Raw genomic sequence first — 14,020 nt, forward strand, 5'->3', positions numbered from 1 at the left:
ATTTCGGGATAAACTCGGCCTCGGAATCTTCGTGTTTATCTCCAGAGGCTACGTGTCAGTTTTTACTAAATTAAGGGACATATGTTTTCTTCCTATTGCAGCATCTGTTAACATAGGAAATAATAATAAAATAATAATAAAAAGGGGGGATTTCCCCTTCTCCCTTGTTTACTCGGTTGCTGCAGTCTCTCTCTCTCTATTAACTCTCTTTCTCTCCCTCTGTATCTCTCCCTTCCCGTTTCTTTTTCCTGTTCTTTCTCTTCTTTTTCCGGCGTCTTTCTCCGGTTTCCCGTTGCTCCGGTCTCGCCGCCGCCGTGTTCTTCCGGTGAGCTTGGTGGTCCTATTGTTTATTTGTATGTATATATCTATATATATATGTGTATGTGCATATGTGTGTGTTGTATTGTGTGTGTGCTGTGTGCTTGAGTTTGTGTTGGTGCTGTTGGTTCAGGCGGTGCGTGGACGCGTACCACCCTGTTCCCCTGTTTCTGTGTGGCTGTTGGGCTGGTTCTTTGGGCTTACAGTTGGGCCAGATTTTTTTTTCAGGCCTTTACTTTTGGGCTTGTTTATGCAGTTGGCTTGGTTATTGTAAATTGATTTTATTTAATTTTCTGTAGGGAAATAAATGAGTATCGTTCGTGAAATAAAAAATTTCGTTGCGGGAAAATAATATTAATTGGTGAAATTTTCGCGTTGGAATTCGAGTAATCGAGTGCCCCGAGAATTTTTTCGCCGTACCGCGATGACTCGTTACGAGCGGACCGTGAATGGTGATGACGTTGTTCTGAGTCCTAAATTTTATAAATAAATAAAATATTTTCCGAAAGTAAATTGTATTTTGGGAATTGTACGAGAATAATTATGAGAGTGTGGAATTGTAACTGTGATGAGATTGTGACTTATTGCGATTGTTGTCGTCGATTGTAATCGACGGGTAGGCTTATAAACAAAGGAGTTGCTGCCAAAATTTTCTAAAAATGTATTTATAAACGTGTGTATTTGTGTTATACGTGTTACCCGTATTTTTTTCAGATTATATGATTACGTGATATGTGTATAATAACTATAGGAGTCGGGTTATCGGATTGGGTTATTAGGATTTAAGGATATCAAGCATGTTGGTATAACTGATTAGGGTTCTTTGTATTTGTAGATCCCAGTCGAGTTTCCCCGGGACTGAAATCAGCGTGAAAGCTACCTAGGGTTTGGTAAAGCGTTGCAAGGCAAGTACCCTGACCATTCTTCTATGGTTCAGTACGTATGAATAGCTAATTATTTTATTCTTGTAATGGAACAGAAACGTTTTAAGTTACGTATCCCCTGTAGTTATAATCACTATTTTCAAATTGTTTTGAGAAAAAGTAACTTCGAAAGGTACCTATCTCGAATGAAATGATTTGTGAAATGGATTTTATATGTGTGCTGATAAAATAAATGGTTTTTGAAATGAGATAGGTACAAGTGTTTTGAAAACTGGATAAAACGATCAGATATGGGACACATTGGGGCCAGAGTAGGCTTATTGAGGTGGCGTAAGAGGCTAATTCGGTTGCGCGCATCCTATAACCGATTAGTCCAGCAGGTCAGAGACCTAGCTAGTCTCTGAGTTCCGGAACAGGTAAATGGGGTGGCAGTTAGAGCCGTCTGGTGTTGATAGCCTGATCAGCTGTCTTCACATATCCGTTACGTATCTGATTTGGATTTGTGATTCCCGTAAGGGTATAAGTGGTTGATACAGCGGTTTTAAAAATATGAATAGCATGCTAAAATTGGACTCTGATACGTACACAACACACTACTACATTGTTTTGATAAAGCATGCTAGTTAGTGATATCCAGTTATCTCCGATTTTCATTATATAATGTTGATGACGTGATTATAACTCTGTTCCTATTATTGTTACATTATTGTTTTTATTCTGTTATTCATATGTTGGTACTGGTGAGCGATTATACTCACCCTTGCACACTGTTATGTATATCTCGCAGATGCCTAGAAGACCAGTCAGACAAACCCGTGTTCCCACCCCTTCAGGACCCGGCTCCTCTGAGGTAGTTTGTATCAGACCACGAGGTCTGATGAGTTGCTGAATAAAGTTAGAGTGTGTCAGATATTGAATAATGGTTTGTAATAATGTGAACCTGAATCATACTTGAACCTAGGATCAGATCTTGGTTTGGGGTCAAGTTAGTATATTTTAATAATAATCTTGTTGTTTATATTTTGGTAATTGAGTTTGGTGACGTTAACTCCTGACCCCAGGATTGAGGCCGTCACAGTTGGTATCAGAGCTACAGGTTCAAGTCCCTAATCCAGGCTAGGGATTGTGTCTAATAGATGATAAAGTGAGTCTTAAGGTGTGAGTCAGCAGCTCATATAGAGGAGCAAACTTTTAGAGTCAGTCGAGGGTTCCGACGGCGTTACCCTGGCATCTATTAAATGTTTTGATAGAATTGCCTTGACATGGTTGTGTCTTCCCTGTATAAATATTATGTTGACAGTGGTCTATTGCGATTTCGAGTTCTCCATCTCGGGAGAATCCCTCTGACCCAGATAGCTCAGATTCTGAGAGGACCCTGGATGTTGTTGCTGAGGAGACCTCTATGCCTCCTCCACCAGTCCCTTCCTTTGTGCCGAGAGACATCCCTGGACCTGGTACTCGTCCCCATTGGGTACATAGGCCTGTGTCTGCCGTTAGGGATTTTCCTCCCGGTTGTGGTCCCAGTTCTTCCTCGATGAGACCTCCAGTACCTCCTATGGCCCCTAGTGGTACTTCTTCACCGATCCCTTACCATGTTCACCGAGTGGTAAATACTTCCTTTATCAGAGATCAGAGTTCGGGATTGGCTGCTCAGTTTGATCAGATACCTATTGCACCTTTCCAGGGCATTTCTGCCCCTTCCCCTGAGGTGCAGGCCCGTGTGCGAGCATTGACCCAGACGGCTGTTGAGAGGGCTAGATCCACTGACCGTTTCATTAGCTCAGAGTTCAGAGTTGTGCAGTATCAAGACCTAGTGAACTAGCTAGTATTTGAGTTAGGTTCCATCGGTGGCAGTGGTAGTGGTTAGACCAGGATTGCATCAGAGAGATACAGAGCTCAGAGTTGACTTCCAGGAGTTCTGTAGTTGTTTACTTTGTATATGTATATTATGTTGTGATAGTTTATAGTAGGCGGGGCTGCTATGACAGCCAATTTTGGTGTGTATTTGGATGGTTTCTTTTCAGTTGGATTTTCAGTTGTACTAGTTGGATTCATGTTGGTTATTGTATTGTAGCTGCTTTATTTCATTGTTCATCTTTTATATATTGTTGATATTATTGTTGTTATTATTATTGTTGCTTCTGTTGTTGGCATTTTTAGATTATAATCATTCAATCAGGATGGATCCAATTAAACTGGGGATGAGGATATTGTCTTAGTGGCAACGCTCTCCTGACGCATAAATATAAGCTGCTTGGAGCAATCCATTTTCTTATATATGACTGTTATGTTTCAAGAGATGCCACTAAAGAGAAACTCTCAACCCAATAACGGATCTGCTGGGGATACTTCCATGAGTGAATTGATGAACTTGTTGCGTCAGCAGTCTACACAGCTGGCCCAACGGCAACAACAATTCCAGCAGCAGCAACAATAATTACGACAACAACAACAACAAGAAATGCAACAGCAACTCATACAACAACAACAACAGTAAATCCAACAGCAGCAACTACAAATCCAACAACAGCAAGAGATGAGAGGGACAAATCAAGGTGTTAGTTTCAAGTCTTTTCAGGCAGTGAAGCCCCCAGAGTTTAAAGGAGAGGTAGATCCTGTTGCTGCCAGGATATGGTTGAAGGAAATGGAAAAGGCGTTTGCGCACAGCAAGGTGAGTAAGGATTTAAAGACAGATTATGCTAGCAATTTTTTGAGGAATGATTCGAATTATTGGTGGGAGTCTACACGAGCCCTAGAAGGAGAAGGTCCTGTTTCAATAGCCAGATTCACAGAGTTGTTTTTGGAGAAATACTTTTCGGGCTGTCTCCAGAGTCAGATGGAGATGGAATTTTTGGAATTGAAGCACGGAGATAGGAGTGTTAAGGAATATGAAGCGAAGTTTACGGAGTTGGCCCGTATAGCACCAGAATATGTGAGTTCGGAAGCTCAACGAGCGAAGCGGTTTCAACAAGGCTTGAAGCCAGAAATAAGGAGTAGAGTTGTAGCTTTACAACTCAAGATATATACTTCAGTAGTCCAGGTTACCCTGGTGATAGAAAGTGATCAGAGGTTAGCTGCAAATGAGCAGGGTGAGAAGAAAAGGAAGATTGAAAGTGAACCTGCTAGGTCGGAATCAGGAATAGCAAGTCGGAAGTTCCAGCATTGGTTTGGGAAGAATAAGAATAAGAGGTTCAAGAGGCAGAATTTTCCCCAGGTTAGACCCAGTACTACTTCAGTTAATTCTACCCCGACAAGGATTAGTAAGCTAGTGGTTGATTGTAAGACATGTGTGAAAAAGCACAGTGGATAGTGCCGAGAAAATATCAATTGTTTTAAGTGTGGACAGAAAGGTCATTATTCCACGGAGTGTAAGTCTGAGTCTCAAGGAGTAACTTATTTTAGGTGCGGCAAAGTGGGACACATAACTAGGAATTGCAACTCGGTGACCCAAGGTAATGTTGGAAGGAGCGTTTCCCAAGGACCAGTAACCAGTACTGCTAGAGCTAGGAGTTTTAAGATGACCAAGAAATCCCCAGTTCATGATTCTGGTTGCAGGTACGCTTTCTCTTAATTCTGTACCTATTAACGTTTTTTCTGATTCAGGAGCGTCTAAATCTTTTATATCTGTGAATTGTGTGAATAAAATGCAATTGATGTTGGAAGACTTAGAGGAACCTTTGACCATAGAAGTGGTTAATAAAGATAAAGTGCCAGTAAGTCAATTTTTTCCTAGATATTCCTTAGAGATTTCAGGATATATATTCCATGTTTACCTAATACCTTTCGAGTTGGGAGACTTTGATATTATTTTAGGCATGGATTGGTTGTCTCTATATAAGGCGAATATTAACTGTATGAAAAAGAGAGTTGTTATGTACACCCCAGATAATAAAAGAATTAGCTATCAAGGACAGAGACAAGATAAAAAGTTCCTTTTAGTAATGCAAGCAAAGAGATTGTTGCGGCAAGGATGTGAGGCATATTTGCCTAATGTAGTAGATACGAAGAAAGATACCCCTATTTTGGATGAGATTCCCATAGTGAGAGAATTCCCTGACGTTTTCCCAGAAGAGTTACCAGGATTGCCACCTGATCGAGAGATAAAGTTCTCCATTTTTTTGATACCTGGAGCTGAACCAGTTTCTTAGGCTCCATACAGGATGGCGCCAATGGAAATGAAAGAATTGGCTAAGCAACTTCAGGAACTATTGGATAAGGGAGTCATTCGACCCAGTGTTTCTCCATGGGGTTCTCCAGTGCTATTCGTAAAGAAGAAAGACGAGAGTATGAGATTGTGCATTGACTACAGAGAGTTGAACAAGTTGACGATAAAGAATAAGTATCCTTTGCCACGCATCGACGATTTGTTTGATCAGCTTAAGGTAGCATGTTATTTCTCAAAGATTGACTTAAGATCTGGCTACCACCAATTGAAGATAAAGCCCGAAGATATTCCCAAGACTACATTCAGAACACGGTATGGCCATTTTGAGTTTCTAGTGATGTCGTTTGGATTGACGAATGTGCCGGAGGCTTTTATGGATTTAATGAATAGGGTGTATAAGGAGTATCTGGATAAGTTTGTTATTGTATTTATTGATGACATCCTTATATATTCAAAGAATCTAGAAGATCATGCAACGCATCTGCAGATTGCCCTTCAGAAATTGAGGGAAAAGCAATTATATGTGAAGTTCTCTAAGTGTGAGTTTTGGCTGACAGAAGTACAGTTTCTTGGACATGTGGTGAGTAAAAAGGTATAAAAGTAGACTCAGTAAAGATTGAAGCCGTATCAAAGTGGGAGCAACCGAAGACACCGGCAGAAATAAAGAGTTTTCTTGGATTAGCGGGATATTATCGAAGGTTTGTACAAGATTTCTCTAAGATTGCATCCCCATTAACCAAGTTGACCAGGAAAAATGAGAAGCTCATTTGGACGGAAAAGTGTGAAGAAAGTTTCCAGGAATTGAAACGGAGATTAGTGACGGCTCCATTATTAGCATTGCCAGACGAGGCGGGAAACTTTGTGATCTATAGCGATACTTCTTTGAAAGGATTGGGTTTTGTACTAATGCAGCATGTCAAAGTTATTGCTTATGCCTCTAGACAATTAAAGCCTCACGAGCAGAAATATCCAGTTCATGACCTTGAGTTGGCAGCTATAGTGTTTGCTCTGAAGTTATGGCGTCACTACTTGTATGGAGAGAAATCCGATATTTATACAGATCATAAGAGCCTGAAGTACATATTCACGCAGAAGGATTTGAACATGAGACAGAGAAGATGGTTGGAACTAATCAAGGACTACGATTGTTCGATTAATTATCACCCAGGTAAAGCTAATTTGGTGGCTGATGCCTTGAGTAGAAAAGAAAGGTTGAATATGATTAAGATTACGGAAGAACTAGCCCAAGACTTGCAAAGAATGGAGATTGAGGTTCGAGTACCTAGGGAAAGTCAATAACAACTATATGAAGTTACTTTTCAACCGACATTGATGGAAAATATCAAAAGGTGTCAAGAAGGAGTTATGAAACAAGAGTCGGATACTTTGACGGTAGAAGGGTTGTGTACTCAAAAAGATAATCAAGGTTTGTATAAATTTTCATCCAGAGTTTGGATTTCTAATGTAACGGAATTGAAGAATGAGGTATTGCACGAAGCACATAACTCTAGGTATTCTATCCACCCTGGTAGTACTAAGATGTACCAAGACTTGAAGAGAAACTTTTGGTGGCCAGGAATGAAGAAGGATATTGCCAATTGGGTTAGTAAGTGTCATGTGTGTCAAACGGTGAAAGCGGAACATCAACGACCAAGTGGATTGTTACAACCTTTGGAGATTCCCCAATGGCAGTGGGAAGAGATTGCTATGGATTATGCAGTAGGATTGCCAAGGACAAGAGAAAATCATGGCGCTATTTGGGTAATCATTGACAGATTGACTAAGTCAGCGCATTTTCTTCCGATTAATGAAAAATATTCTTTGGAAAAGTTGGTTAAGTTATACTTGGATGAGATAGTTACCAAACATAGAGTGCCTGTGTCTATAGTGTCAGATCGAGACCCGAGATTTAATTCCAGGTTCTGGACTAAGTTCCAAGAGTGCCTAAGAATAAAGTTGAATATGAGCACCGCTTATCACCCTCAGACGGACGGCCAAAGTGAAAGAACGATTTAGACCATAGAGGATATGTTGAGGGTTTGTGTTTTGGATTTTAAGGGTAATTGTGATAAACATTTACCTTTGATTGAGTTTTCATATAATAACAGTTACCATGCCAGTATTGGGATGCCGCCTTACGAAACTTTGTATGGACGTAAGTGTAGATCACCGTTGTATTGGGATGAAGTAAGAGAGAAGAAAATATTAGGTTCTAAGTTGGTTCAGCAAACCAGAGATGCAATAGTGTTGATTCAGAAAAGGTTAGAAGCAGCCCAAAATAGACAGAGAAAGTATGCAGATTTGCATAGGAAAGATATGGACTTCGAGATAGGAGCTCTGGTGTTACTAAAGGTATCACCTTGGAAAGGGTTAGTGCGTTTTGATCAGAAAGGTAAACTTAGCCCCAGATTTATAGGACCCTTTGAGGTTTTAAAGAAAGTGGGAAAGGTTGCTTATGAGATAGCATCACCACCGCAGTGGCAGCACATTCATAATGTATTCCACGTATCTATGTTGAAGCCCTATATCTCTAGTTCAAATCAAGTTATAGAATATGAACCGATTGAACTACAGCCAGATTTGTCCTATGTAGAACAACCGATCCAAATCCTAGACCGTAAAGAGTGAGTCCTTAGGAATAAGTCGATCCCCATAGTGAAAGTCTTGTGGAGAAATCCTTGAGTAGAAGAGTCTACTTGGGAATTAGAGTTAGACATGCTTGATAAATATCCTCATTTTTTTAGCTAAGTCAGATTTTGGGGACATAATCTTTTTAAAGGGGGAAAGGATATAACGACTCGTGTATATTCTTTTATTTTAATATTTTCAAAGTGTAATAAATGTTTAAATAATTAAATAAATGTATGTAATGATTTTGGCAGCAGTTATTGATCATTATTTATTTATGTGTGATGTGTTGATATGTGGGATTGAACTGTGTGCTTTATTATTGAGTTATACGATTTTATTTCGCTTGTAAAACTGATTTTAATATAGTTTTAATTCCATAAATATTTGGATTGTTTCTAAAATTGGTTTTATAATTTTATAATTTCGATAATTATTTGTAGGACTTTACAAAATTGAGAAAACAATATTTCACTAATTATTTATTCTTAGATGATTTTCTGAGTTTGTTTGTAAAATCCATATTTAATTATGGAAATCTTCAAAAATCATGAAACTCATATTTTATTAAGTTCGTATTATTCTGAGAATTTTAAAATTATTTTGAAAATTTTTGGGATTCGTTTCACCCGCGCGTCGTTTCGTTTGATTATTAAAGAGCGGGTATAAAGTGCATTTCAAAAATTGATTTAAAATTTCAAAACTTATGTTTTGTAAACTTCGAGATATTTGTGACATTGTAAGTTTATTTTCGTAATTTTTATGGAATTGTTTTGCGTGCATTTCGGTCCGTTAATTTCGAATTTCGGAATAAACTGGGCCTTAGAATCTTTGTGTTTATCTCTAGAGGCTACGTGTCAGTTTTTACTAAATTGAGGGACACCTATTTTCTTCCTGTTAACATAGGAAATAAAAAATAATAATAATCAAAAAGGGGGTGGGGGTTTCCCCTTCTCCCTTGTTCACTCGGTTGCTGCAGTCTCTCTCTCTCGATTAACTCTCTCTCTTTCCCCCTGTATCTATCCCTTCCCATTTCTTTTTCCCGTTCTTTCTCTTCTTTTTCCGGCGTCTTTCTCCTGTGTCCCGTTGCTCCGGTCTCGCCGCCTCCGTGTTCTCCCGGTGAGCTTGGTGGTCATATTGCTTATTTGTATGTATATATCTATATATATATGTGTATGTGCATATGTGTGTGCTGTATTGTGTGTGTGTTGTGTGCGTGAGTTTGTGTTGGTGGTGTTGGTTCAGGTGGCGCGTGGCCGCGTGCCTCCCTGTTCCCCTGTTCTAGTGTGGCTGTTGGGCTGGTTCTTTGGGCTTACAGTTGGGCCGAATATTTATTTTTTTTCAGGCTTTTACTGTTGGGCCTGTTTATGCAGTTTGCTTGGTTATTGTAAATTTATTTTATTTAATTTTCTGCAGGGAAATAAATGAGTATCATTCGTGAAATAAAAAATTTCGTTGTGGGAAAATAATATTAATCGGTGAAAGTTTAGCGTTGGAATTCGAGTAATCGAGTGCCCCGAGAATTTTGCCGTCGTACCGCGATGACTCGTAATGAGCGGACGGTGGACATGATGACGTTATTCTGAGTCCTAAATTTTATAAATAATTAAAATATTTTTCGAAAGTAAATTGTATTTTGGGAATTGTATGAGAATAATTATGAGACTGTGGAATTGTAATTGTGATGAGATTGTGACTTGTTGCAATTGTTATCGTCGATTGTAATCGACGGGTAGGCTTATAAACAAAGGAGTTGCTGTCAAAATTTTCTAAAAATGTATTTGTAAACGTGTGTATTTGTGTTATACGTGTTACCCCTATTTGTGTTCGGATTATATGATTACATGATTCTGTGTATAATAACTATACGAGTTGGGTAATCAGATTGGGTTATTAGGATTTGAGGATATCAAGCATGTCGGTATAACTGATTAGGGTACTCTGTATTTGTAGATCCCAGTCGAGTTTCCCGGGACTGAAATCAGCGTGAAAGCTACCTAGGATTTGGTAAAGCGTTGCAAGGCAAGTACCCTAACCATTCTTTATGGTTCGGTACGTATGAATATCTAAATGTTTTATTCTCGTAATGGAACAGAAACGTTTTAAGTTACGTATCCCACTGTTTTCAAATTGTTTTGGGAAAAAGTAACTTCGAAAGGTACCTATCTGAAATGATTTGCGAAATGGATTTTATATGTGTGCTGATAAAATAAATGGTTTTGGAAATGAGATAGGTACAAGTGTTTTGAAAACTGGATAAAACGATCAGATATGGGATACATTGGGGCAAGAGTAGGCCTATTGAGGTGGCATAAGAGGCTAATTCGGTTGTACACACCCTATAACCGATTAGTCCAGCGGGTCAGAGACCTCGCTAGTATCTGAGTTCCGGAACAGGTAAATGGGATGGAAGTTAGAGCCGTCTGGTGTTGATAGTCTGATCAGCTGTCTTCACATATCCGTTACGTATCTGATTTGGACTTGTGATTCCCGTAAGGGTATAAGTGGTTGATACAGCGGTTTTAAAAATATGAATAGCATGCTAAAATTGGACTCTGATACTTACACAGCACACTACTACGTTGTTTTGATAAAGCATGCTAGTTAGTGATATCCAGTTATCTCTGATTTTCATTATATAATGTTGATGACGTCATTACAGCTCTGTTCCTATTATTGTTACATTACTGTTTTTATTCCGTTATTCATATGTTGGTACTGCTGAGCGATTATGCTCACCCTTGCAAATTGTTATGTATATCTTGCAGATGCCTAGAAGACAAGTCAGACATACCCGTGTTCCCGCCCCTTCAGGACCCGGCTTCTCTGAGGTAGTTTGTATCAGACCACGAGGTCTGATGAGTTGCTGAATAAAGTTAGAGTGTGTTAGATGTTGAATAATGGTTTGTAATAATGTCAACCTAAATCATACTTGAACCTGAATCGGATCTTGGTTTGGGGTCAAGTTAGTATATTTTAATAATAATATTGTTGTTTATATTTTGGTAATTGAGTTTGGTGACGTCTGACCCCGGGTTCAGGCCGTCACATTTGGGCTAAGCCTCGAGAATATACTTAGAAATCCAAATCTCGATTTTCGATTCAGTCTCAATGTTATATAGAGTTTTATTTAGGGTACAGTGTTATTGGATCGGGTCTCAGCCTTGTTATTTTTGTTTTCTCTAATCTTCAGCGTGTGTCTCTAAACTTCAGTGTATTATGTATGTATGATTGTGTTTCTTAGTCTATTGTGCCTATAATAAATCATGGATATTACCAATCCTCTGTTCTAACTCATGTTCTGCCTTTCTGTTCAACTAGATTACATGCCCTTTGACCTCTGTTGTATTAGCTTGCTTTTCATTTCCTGATAAATGTATGTAATAGTAAAGTATTAAACAGGTTCTTATGTTTTTTCATAATGGTTTGTGGCTTATAATACGGTAACAGTTATATATCTGATCTCTGTTGTCCTGTATATATGTTTATTGTAGCATTTACAGATTTTGGCATGTCTTGGAGGTACTGGATATTATCATGGGTGTTAATGAGCTTATTCTTTATGGTGTTTTAAAAAGAAAGAGAGGGAACATGGATAAAAAGATACAAATAATAGATTATATGTTATTTATTTGTTTTAAGTGGCTTGTTTAACACCTGAAACATGTAGGAGTATATCATAAAGTTTGTGAATAGATCGAAAGGCCAAAAATAGAATAATAATTGAAAATTTGGGTGTAAATATAGTTTGTGAATAACAACAAAGTTGAACTCATAATGACGTGTCTAGGAGCCATTTTACATTTTTTTAAGACTAGTACTATCTTGAAGGCATGTAGATAGGTTACAACTTACTGCTCTGCATTTTTGAAGTTCTGAATGGAAATTATATATATTCTGATGTTTATCTTACATACTAAATTCTACTAACATATAGGTTGTGGGTTTAAGAAGATATTATCGATTAGAGTTTCTAACATCATCCTTAGTGAAGAACTCAGAAGCCACTGCTTCTGCCGCCACAACAGCTTCTTTTGTCCATTCATGTGCAATAGATTTGCTATCTCACGGTTCTGAAACACGACAGGAGCCATTGAAATGACTTTAGAAAGCAATGGAAGAAACTTTCTACCTAAGGAAGAGAGATCTACCCACGAGTCTACAGGTCAGATGTAGGGTCGGAAGTAGTAGCCTATATGACAGCATCAACTATGACAACAGTGGTTGCAACAGGTGATAAAGAAAAGGAGGAAGCCACAACAGCTCTTCAAATACTCTAGTCATACTTGTTGTTTTGTTATTCTGGTAACTATCATAAACTTTGTAGCTTCTCTCATAAAGTTCATCTTGCAAAAGGACAAGGAAGACATACTTGCAACTACTGCAACAAACATATTCCATGTATTTCTCATACCGACTGGTCATATATTTCTACAGGTTTGTCTAATGACATTAGTGTTTTTTCCTAATGCCTAATCATAAAATTGCTTTTTTCAAGCTCAAGTGTTTCCTTATTAGCTAATTTAATCGAAAATGTTAAAGGTTGCTTAGTTTGTTACATGATTAATATGACCAAATAATTGGTCATTTCTATATCATAATGAACGGGTGATATGGAACTTTCATGCTATATTTAAATGACAATTTTTATTGTTAATAATAAATATTAATGCTACATTTGGCCAGGTTTTAAAAATGATTAAATGCTTATCATTTAAACTGCTACATCTCTTCTACCTCCAGGAATGGGCTCCCAAATTACATGCTCAAAATTACTTCTTATTCTTCTTACTGCGTCCAAGGAGTATCAGAGCTTGGATTGTTGGTATATTCTCTCCAAATTTGAAATTTTAAATAGATATTTCATTGGCCTTATAATTAATAATTGTCCTGTTTAATATCCTAAAATATTGATATATAAGTCTTTGGAATTACTCATATTTTTTTTCGAATCCTTTATAAGTGATTTATTGTTTTCAGGTGGTTGGTGGCTGACCCGCGATAAAAGAAATTGTTGATTTCTATATTAATATTGCGATAATTTGGTATGCTATAGTTTCAGTATATCAAAGTTGAATGAGTATGTGTGACTACACGATTTATTTAATTTTAAATTGGCTGTCAAATATATTGTGTTACACATATCTACATTTTAAGGCTAAGTGGTATATTAGGTGGTTACAGATAGTGAATTTATTTCTCTCGATTTTTTTGCCTAAGTCTGTGTTGGCAAAAAGATACTGCCATAACTTTAACCCAATTTTACATGTAGGAAAATGATGAAAGACACCAAAGTATTTATCAGTCACTCTATATGTATTATTGTAACTAAATTGCAATTTTTTGTTATAGCTCAAGTTGAATGCATAATAAGTTATTTTTTATTTTTCTTGATTTGATTTGTTGTGATGCAGAGTTATACTACTGTTCGTCATCTGTGTGAGAAGTTTGACTGGTGTGAAGTGATTGTTTCAAGGGATTATTGCATCCACATCGTAACCACAATGTTGGATATATTTGATTGCTTTAAGAATAGTGCTGGACAAGTAGTTCTGGTCTTTAGACATTTTTTGGTATGTAAATTAAATCTGGGACCCATTATATATAGTATTTAGGTAGATAGTACTATATTATACAACTTTCTATTATTATTTTAGAAACTTAGTAAGGTTTTTTGTTATCCAACATTGTATGATATTACAAGTTATAGGTTTAAGATTATAAATGTAACCTCATTTTTGTTTAATGTAATGCTCAATTTAATTTTCCAATTTATTTATTGTCTTTACTTACTTTTAAAAAGCTTGTATCTAGTGTTATAGCAGTAATCCATCTATAATTGGCAATTTTGGTTCGAGATGTGTTGTGTACTGTTGGTGGTGGGCTGAAATATTTCCAAATGTAGAAAGAAGACATAATGTGCGGCTGTTTTAGTAAGAAAGATGCATAAAGTATGTCATATGTGTAGAAAACAAGCACCTGTTTATGTGTCTATATATAAGTATATCCGTGAGACAGCGTCCTC

At 37.5% G+C, this 14,020-nt stretch overlaps 1 long non-coding RNA gene across 1 annotated transcript; it reads left to right on the top strand.

Annotated features, from left to right (window-relative positions):
• The first annotated feature begins 11,793 nt into the window (after positions 1-11,793).
• LOC141661653 (uncharacterized) lies at positions 11,794-13,732 on the top strand. Its single transcript, XR_012550072.1, has 4 exons — positions 11,794-12,432; positions 12,739-12,820; positions 12,976-13,040; positions 13,410-13,732. It is a non-coding gene; the product is annotated as an uncharacterized LOC141661653 (long non-coding RNA).
• The last annotated feature ends 288 nt before the right edge of the window (positions 13,733-14,020 follow it).

Source organism: Apium graveolens, chromosome 5 (genome assembly GCF_009905375.1).
Source record: "Apium graveolens cultivar Ventura chromosome 5, ASM990537v1, whole genome shotgun sequence".
Classification (NCBI taxonomy): Eukaryota; Viridiplantae; Streptophyta; class Magnoliopsida; order Apiales; family Apiaceae; genus Apium; species Apium graveolens.